Source organism: Mirounga angustirostris, unplaced genomic scaffold (genome assembly GCF_029215605.1).
Source record: "Mirounga angustirostris isolate CCGP_5_RB_7025 unplaced genomic scaffold, mMirAng1.0.hap1 SCAF_5, whole genome shotgun sequence".
Classification (NCBI taxonomy): Eukaryota; Metazoa; Chordata; class Mammalia; order Carnivora; family Phocidae; genus Mirounga; species Mirounga angustirostris.
The window spans coordinates 164,055,016-164,063,807 of record NW_026991713.1 but is presented as its reverse complement, the minus strand read 5'-3'; the positions used below and the strand labels follow the sequence as shown (position 1 = coordinate 164,063,807).

The following is an 8,792-nucleotide window of genomic DNA, read 5'->3' as shown; positions in this document are numbered from 1 at the left end:
TAAGTAAGCTCTATGCCTAACGTGAGGCTTAAACTCACAACCTTGAGATCAATGGTTGCATGCTCTACTGACTGAGCCAGCCAGGTGCCCCAAGTCTCAGTACATTTTTAAAAGATAGATGTTATACAAAGTATCTTTTCCAACCACAATAAAATAAAGTTAGAATCAACAATGGAAGGAAAACTGGAAAATTCACAGATTTGTGAAGATTAAGGAACATACTCTTTTTTTAAAAGATTTTATTTATTTATTTGACAGGGAGAGAGGGAGAACAAGCAGGGGGAGCAGCAGAGGGAGAGGGAGAAGCAGGCTCTCCGCTGTGCAGGGAGCCCAATGTAGGGCTAGATCCGACAACCCTGGGATCATGACCTGAGCCAAAGGCAGACACTTAACCAACTGAACCACCCAGGCACCCCTAAGCAACATATTCTTAAAGAACTAATGGGCCAAAGAAGAAGTTACAAGGGAAATTTTAAAATATTTAGAGATGAATGAAGCAAAACCACAACATATCAAAACTTAAAATGGGATGCAGTGAAAGCAGTGCTAAGGGAAAATTTATAGTCATAAACACATTAAAATAAAAGGAAGATCTCAAATCAGCATCCTAATTAACAATTTAAAAAACTAGAAATTCAGATGGATTTTCCATCCAGACTATGGATTTCTGTATCAATAACAGGTTTTGCTGCAGTAACAAACAATACCAAAATCTCAGTGCCTAATATAATAGAAGTTTATTTCTTATTTGTCCAAAATTTACTACAGGAAAGAGAAACTCTCCCAAGAAGTTATCTTCCATGTGTTATCTCAGAAATCTAGGCACGGAAGTGGAATTGTCTCCTGTACCTGAAAACAGAAGAAAAAATTAGTGATCAGTAGTGATGGCTATCATAGAATCCTATGAAATCTTCAAAACTTGAAATAATTTGAGTGAACCAGTGTTCTTAACACCAAATAATCCTAAATAGAAAATAAAGCATATTGCTGGGGGATTCAAAAGTAAACATAACCACCATTTTTTTAAATTTTTATTGTTATGTTAATCACCATACATTACATCATTAGTTTTTGATGTAGTGTTCCATGATTCATTGTTTGTGCATAACACCCAGTGCTCCATGCAGAATGTGCCCTCTTTAATACCCATCACCAGGCTAACCAATCCTCCCACCCCCCTCCCCTCTAGAACCCTCAGTTTGTTTTTCAGAGTCCATCGTCTCTCATGGTTCATCTCCCCCACCGATTTCCCCCCCTTCATTCTTCCCCTCCTGCTATCTTCTTTTTTTTTTTTTCTTAACATATATTGCTCAAACATATATTTGTTTCAGAGGTACAGGTCTGTGATTCAACAGTCTTGCACACTTCACAGTGCTCACCATAGCACATACCCTCCCCAATGTCTATCACCCAGCCACCCCATCCCTCCCACCCCACCCCCCACTCCAGCAACCCTCAGTTTGTCTCCTGAGATTAAGAATTCCTCATATCAGTGAGGTCATATGATACATGTCTTTCTCTGATTGACTTATTTCGCTCAGCATAACACCCTCCAGTTCCATCCACATCGTTGCAAATGGCAAGATCTCATTCCTTTTGATGGCTGCATAATATTCCATTGTATATATATACCACATCTTCTTTATCCATTCATCTGTCGATGGACATCTTGGCTTTTTCCAGTTTGGCTATTGTGGACATGGCTGCTATAAACATCAGGGTGCACGTACCCCTTTGGATCCCTACATTCGTATCTTTGGGGTAATTACCCAGTAGTGCAATTGCTGGATCATATGGTAGCTCTATTTTCAACTTTTTGAGGAACCTCCATACTGTTTTCCAGAGTGGTTGCACCAGCTTGCATTCCCACCAACAGTGTAGGAGGGTTCCCCTTTCTCCGCATCCCCGCCAACATCTGTCGTTTCCTGACTTGTTAATTTTAGCCATTCTGACTGGTGTGAGGTGGTATCTCATTGAGGTTTTGATTTGGATTTCCCTGATGCCAAGCGATTAAACATAACCACCATTTGCCTAGCACTTTACAAGTCACTTTCACAGACATAATCTCTTCTGATACTCATGCTGAAACTACAAGTTAGATGCTATTATCAATTAAAATAATTGGCATTTCTCTTGGACAAGTGTTTTTATTTTTAATATGGATTATTATTACTAGCCTTTCCTGTGACTTAAGAAATCTCCAAAGTTAGAAAAAAACTTTTTCACTGATATATTCTCAAATATTTGTTTTACTTACATTATTTAATTTCTGACTTTCTGCAAAATTGTCTTAATTATTTTTTATTTTTTATTTTGGATGTATGTGGTGTGAAATAGGGAGTCCAATTTCATTTTTGTCCATATGAACAAATAAGTTCCCAGTTCCATTTATTGAAAAGATATTTTTTTAAAGATTTTATTTATTTGACAGAGAGAGACACAGGGAGAGAGGGAACACAAGCAGAGAGAGTGGGAGAGGGAGAAGCAGGCTTCCCACAGAGCAGGGAGCCTGATGCGGGGCTCGATCCCAGGACCCTGGGACCATGACCTGAGCTGAAGGCAGACGCTTAACGACTGAGCCACCCAGGCACCCCTATTGAAAAGGTTTTAAAATAAGCTTTTAGAAGTAAAATTTCCTTCTGTACTTGTCTGGGTTTTTTTCTTTATTTTTTTTAACCATTCATCTATTCTCTATCCAAGTCAATATAAAGCAAGATTCCAGTATTACATAGCACCACCAGTGCAATTATTTTCTCTTTGAGTTTGAGTTAATCTGGCACAGCTAGGAAACCGCTTCAAAGAATTGTTCTGATCATTTTGTTGACTTCCCAAGAGCAAAAATTATGGGCAGACAGTAACATCCAATCATAACTCTTTCCTGCACAAGGCATGTTCAATGGGCAAAAAGCCATTTGCAGAAAGTATGAAAATCCAAGACTGTTAACAATAACTTGTTAGAACTAATCTTATTCAGCAAGATGAACATATAAAAATCTAATCTATTCCTTATTCAGCTAAGGCTGACTAATCTTCTAATGAGAAAATATAAGAAAACACCATCCATAACATCAAAAAGCTGTAAAACATGTAAGCATAAATCTAACATGAAATATGTAAAAACTATATTTTTAAACTATTAGGCTTTCCTCAAGGACATCAAAGAATAGAAAGACAAGCCATATTCATGGATGACAAGGCTTAACACTATAAATACGTCAGTTCTCCATCAGAGTACTCAGTAATTCAGTGTAATCTCACCCAACAGCATTATTCTTGAATTTGACAAGCTCATTCTAAAATTCACCTGGAAGTGGGGCGCCTGGGTGGCTCAGTTGGTTAAGCATCTGCCTTCAGCTCAGATCATGATCCCAGGGTCCTGGGATGGAGCCCTGCAATGGAGTCCTTGCTCAACAGGGAGTCTGCTTCTCCCTCTCCCTCTGCTGCTCCACCTGTTTGTGTGCTCTCTCTCTGCCAAATAAATAAAAAGATCTTTTTTAAAAATCATAATTATATAACACCACCCACATATATATAGATATATCTAGAGAGAGAGAAAGAGAAAGAAATGTGAGAAGAAAGAAAAATGTAATAGTGGTATCTTCTGCTTGGTGGTTTTATAGTGTACAATGAAAAACAATTCCTTCTATTTTTCTGATTTTCAGAAATTTATATAATAAATGTGCATTGTTTTAAAATGAAATAAATAAATTTTAAAATAATAAAATAAAAGTAAAATTTACCTGGAAGAGAAAACACATAGAAATAGCTTAGAAAACTCTGAAATATACCTTATTGCATCATATCATTCTACAGCCAGAGGTGCCATATCAAAGTAAAACCCCAAAGCCATTGTAAGTTAAAATATGGTATTGGTTCCGGAATAAATGCATAAGATCAATGAAAACAATACTGATTGGATACACAGAAATCTGGTATTTCCATCAGAAATAATTTCTTTTAATGAAAAAGCAAATACTTTCTTTGATTCCACTTCGCCCACCAGTGCTCCATTTTTTGCTCCCTTTTTGCAAAACAGTTTCTAAAACAGTTGTCTGCATTTGCTGTGCTCAGTTCTGCTCCTCCCACTGTCCTTTAAACCCATTCCAATCAAGCATTTGCCCCACCCCATTCCCCACTCCACCAAAACTGTTTTCATCAAGGTCACCAAGGATACATGGTTAACTCCAATAGTTGTTTCTCAATCTTCATCTTAAGTGATTCTCAGCAGCTTTTGACATTTGACCACTCCTTCCTGGAACTAATTTGTACACTGGTCTTGGGGACTCTCTACTCTCCTGGTTCTCCTTCATCCCAGTCCCTCCTCCTTGTTTCTTTTGTCAATCCCTTCTTTTCTCTCAAGCTCCTAAGGAGGATCCCAGAGCTCAGTCTTTGGGCCTTTTTTATTTGCACTCTGTTCTTCGGTGGTCTCAGGGCTATAAATATCATCTATATGCTGACAATGCCAAAGTTTATATCTCCATCCCAGATGCCCCTCTTGAGCTCCAAACTCAGATATTCAACTGCCTGCTCAATGTCTAACAAGTACCTCAAAACAAGTATGTCTAAAACAGAATGCCTGGTGGCTCTCAATCTTGTTTCCCACAGCTTGCCCCATCTCAGCCTCAAGCAGACAATAAGGCTAGATCAGGCCAAGGCCTGACTGATGGATCAGTAAAGATAACAATAAGCCACTTTTAGGTTTATTACTTACCTAGATGGCAAAACTAAATTTCCACGTGGTTCTTATCCTGCAAATCAAAAAGGATGAACTGAAAAAAGGGAGGCAGGGGCACCTGGGTGGCTCAGTCAGTTAAGCGCCTGCCTTAAGTTCAGGTCATGATCCCGGGGTCCTGGGATCAAGCCCCGCATTGGGCTCCCTGCTCAGTGAAGAGCCTGCTTCTCCCTCTCCCTCTGCCATTCCCTCTGCTTGTGCTCTCTGGCTCTCTCTGTCAAATAAATAAATAAAATCTTTAAAAAAAAAAGAAATAGAAAAAGAAAAAAGGGGAGGCAATATTCTAGACTAATAGATGAGGCAATTTTAGTCTATAGCTCTTGGGGGTGGGGGTGGAGGGGCAAGAAAATTCTATACCTCTTCAGAACCTGAGAGACCACAGAAACTGGTTCATGATGGCCTCCTAAGGGAAGAAAGGCAAGCAGAAAATGGCCCCAGCGCAGCTCTTCACAGGCCTCCCATATTCTCTGTTCTGGGAAGATCACAGGCATTCTGCCAAAACTCAGACAAGCTGTTGTTCAAGCCTTTGCCTGTGTGGTCTATGTGGCAGTGCCAGGTGGCCAGGGCACCATAGTGGAAATGTTCTTACACATTCAGTCAATAGCAACAGTGCCCTGTGTGATCTGTCAACATGGGGCATATTGTCCCATTCTCCCACCCTTACCTCTCTGAGCTCATCTCCTTCTCTTTGACCCCTCACTCCTTCCACTCCTGCCATGCTGGCCTCCTTGCTGGTCCTCAGACATACCAGGCACACTTCCAGCACATTGGCTGTTCCCTCTAACTGGATTAGAGTTCCCCCCAGATATCTTCAAGACTTATTCTCTCACCTCCTTCAAATAAGTGGGGTATCACATGAGTCTCTATATTCAACTCCACAAATCCTCTTTACCATGTTTCTTCTCCCTAATTTTCTGCCTTTGCCCTCAAGAGAATGAGGAAGGTAGCAGGGTCTCCTTAATCTCCCATGCCCCACATGGCACCCAGGATGGTGGCTCCTCTCTTCCCAACACAATCTCCCAGACCCATTGCTCCAAATCTTTCCCCCACCCCCCACCTGCACAGAGAAGTTACCTCTGTCTAAACCTCTCCAATTTGCTTGATCCGCCACATTCAAAGGAACTGGCCACACAGGATCTACCCTTCTGAGAAGGTTCTGGGAAGTACAAATAACATAATATTGTTTTTCCATTACACTTATTGCTGAGAAAAGTTCCACCTGAATGTCATTCTTAGCAATCTGATTAAGCCTTTAGTGTCTGAAGCCAGACTAATGGGGTTAAAATCCTATCTCTATACATGTTTGACCTTAATTAAGCAAGTTATTCTCTGGACCTCCTTGTCCTCATCTGGAAAATGATGGCAATAATAGTACTTACCTCTTGGAGTTGTTGTGATGATTAAATGAGATTAGTAGATGTCAAAGTGCGTGTAGTGAATATTCAGTCAACATTAGCTATAATTATTCTACCCACTGTGCTTGGGTTGACCAATGATATGGCTAGCACATCCCCAATGATACATAAAGGGTATATTGGCCTCAAAGCTGCCTGTTGCTCTCTCAGAAGCATTCTAGATGGTTCCACATGCTCCCTCAGTTGTCCAAACAGAGATCCAAACTTCGGGCAGGAGAAAGAAACAGTCACACCATATGCTTTGTGGGAGTCTTAGGTATTCCTCCCCAAGATCACACTAAAACATGGTTGGCAGAGGTCACTTGCAGGGCAGAGACAAACATGCACTACCACTGCCCCTGAAATACTTCTTCCTGTTTCTCATCCTTGAAAGAAGAAGTGGTTCAGGACCTGACCTGAGCAGGACTGAGATAAGATTACTAATTTCTGGAATAGGACAGAAGGGAAGTGATACTTCCTTCACATGAAAAGAACAGAAGGAAAAGAACCACAAATTCTTTTATCTGATATTTTTGCTTTTAGAGGGAAGGGATAGACACAAATATCAAAGGGCTAAACCTTTCGCCATTTGTGGGGAGTAGATCAGATATGTCCTAAGATATATGACTCTGTTCAGTCCCTGACAGTTGAGCCAAGCCTACAAAGCCACTGTATTTGTTTTTTTTTTTTCCTCCTGATTGTATTAACATACAAAGAGTATTATGAAAATATTAAAGAAAACAAGAAAAAGCAACATGCAGTCCCACTTCCATCATATATCAGCTTTTCTGCACTCACTCCCAGCACAGATACAATTTACAAATTTGTCATGATAGGGTAGGTTTAATTCCGTATCATGGTTTTGTTATATAACATTTTAACACAAATATTTCATATTTATACCCATTTTAATGGGTATAAAGTATTCCACTGAGTTGAGAAATTTTAGTGATTTTAGGCAGTGCTGCATTAAAAAATTGTCTACATACAACTTTTTGCTTCTTTGGAATTCTTTTTTATGGATATAATTTTTAAGATGAAATGACTCAGGCAAATTAGATGCACACTCTGGGGCCTTTAAAATGACTCTCCAAATGGGTTGTACCACATGCATCCCATTTTGAGGCCAACATTTTACAGTGCTTTATAGGTTCAAAACATTTTATAAATTTTATCTCAACCATGCTGGCAGGTTTATCTAAATTCCACCTCCTGGGGCAGATACTTTATAGTAGGTTAACTCCAGCTCCCTCTCCCATGCCTCTCTCCAAGAGAGAGACTAGAAAAGCTGCTTACAGGATTCCCCAGCCTGCCTTACAGCCAGGAGTGGCCATGTGAGCCCACTCTGACCAATGAGATGTAAGGGAAACCTTGATGGACAAAGAGGATGACATTTCCCCTCCCTGAACCTTCTTCCTGAAATGTGGAAGTGATGACTGGAGCAAATTATGTTGTGAAGGAATAGAGGTCACAGGAAGGGAATGAAGTCTATTCACAGAGAGGAGCAGAGATAAGATGAGGGAGCCACACAGCCCCTGAGAGAGAAATGGAGAGTGAGTCCTAGAGCAGCCTGGATTCTGTGGGTGCTTTCCAGTTTTAGTCCAGCTCCCACACATCCTCATACCTGTTCCCCATGTCTCCACACCAAGGCCCTATTTTCTTGTAGAAATTCAGGTAGGTGTCTATTCTTTGTAAACAGGTATTACAGCAGTTCTTACAATGTGTAGACCATGTTGGTGGACTCAAAAGATAGAGGCAATTAGGACTTTTGTTCTTCCTGTGCCACACCAGAAGCCCATTGATTGCTGTCTGAACTACTTGTATCCTGCTGAGCATTGCAGGATGAGGCCGACTGCAGATGATTTCAAATTTTTTTGTTCTCTTATCAAAATACACCCCCAATTTCTGGCTACCTAAGGCCTAGGATCAAGAGGGAGAAGGGTTAGCATTAGACTTATCTTTATACCCTATTTGAAGCAGCATCAGTCAGTAGAAAGTCAACCCCTCTATGGAGATTCAAACATAAATATACCTGGTCTGAGTTAGCCATTGGAAGCCACCCAGCATCACGGTTAAGAGCATGTCAGTTAATCTGGGTTCAGTCACTAGCTCTGCTTTCTACTAGCCGTGTGACTTTGGGCAAGTTAACTTACCTCTCTGAGCTTCGTTTTCCTTATAATTGTTAAACCTTAAAAATAGAACAGTCAGTTATTTTACTAGCAAAAATAGGTTTATTCGAGAATAGCAGAGGATTGCAATTTGGGATATGGACACTATGATAAAACCACACGCAAGTACAACAAACAAAGGATGTTATTTTCTAAAACAGGAGAAGACTAGGAAGGATTGTTTTAAACAAAAGTCCATTGGAGAGAAACAGAGTTCCAGGCGATGAGTTTCCCATTGGCTGAATTGCAGGGATGGTCGATTTCTTGTAGGGGATGCAGTATACATCTTTCCCTGTTGAGCCCTATAATTTATAGCTCTTTCCTGTTGAGGATTCTTCTGTTGGGGTCTGTAATTAACAATTCTTCCTATAACTGAGGTTGAGTGGTATAGCTTCCTCTTCTAGCCTCCTACTCTAGCCTCCTGGTTCTGCTTTAGTGAGATCTCCCTTTATTAATTTTCACATAATTGGAAATCTTATTACTTACTCATAGTGGAAA

At 40.2% G+C, this 8,792-nt stretch overlaps 1 long non-coding RNA gene across 1 annotated transcript; it reads right to left on the bottom strand.

Annotated features, from left to right (window-relative positions):
• Positions 1 to 335: 335 nt before the first annotated feature.
• Positions 336 to 7,357, bottom strand: LOC123842750 (uncharacterized). Its single transcript, XR_006790467.3, has 4 exons — positions 5,807 to 7,357; positions 4,712 to 4,748; positions 3,305 to 3,468; positions 336 to 849 (listed from the first exon to the last, which is right to left on the bottom strand). It is a non-coding gene; the product is annotated as an uncharacterized LOC123842750 (long non-coding RNA).
• Positions 7,358 to 8,792: the final 1,435 nt, after the last annotated feature.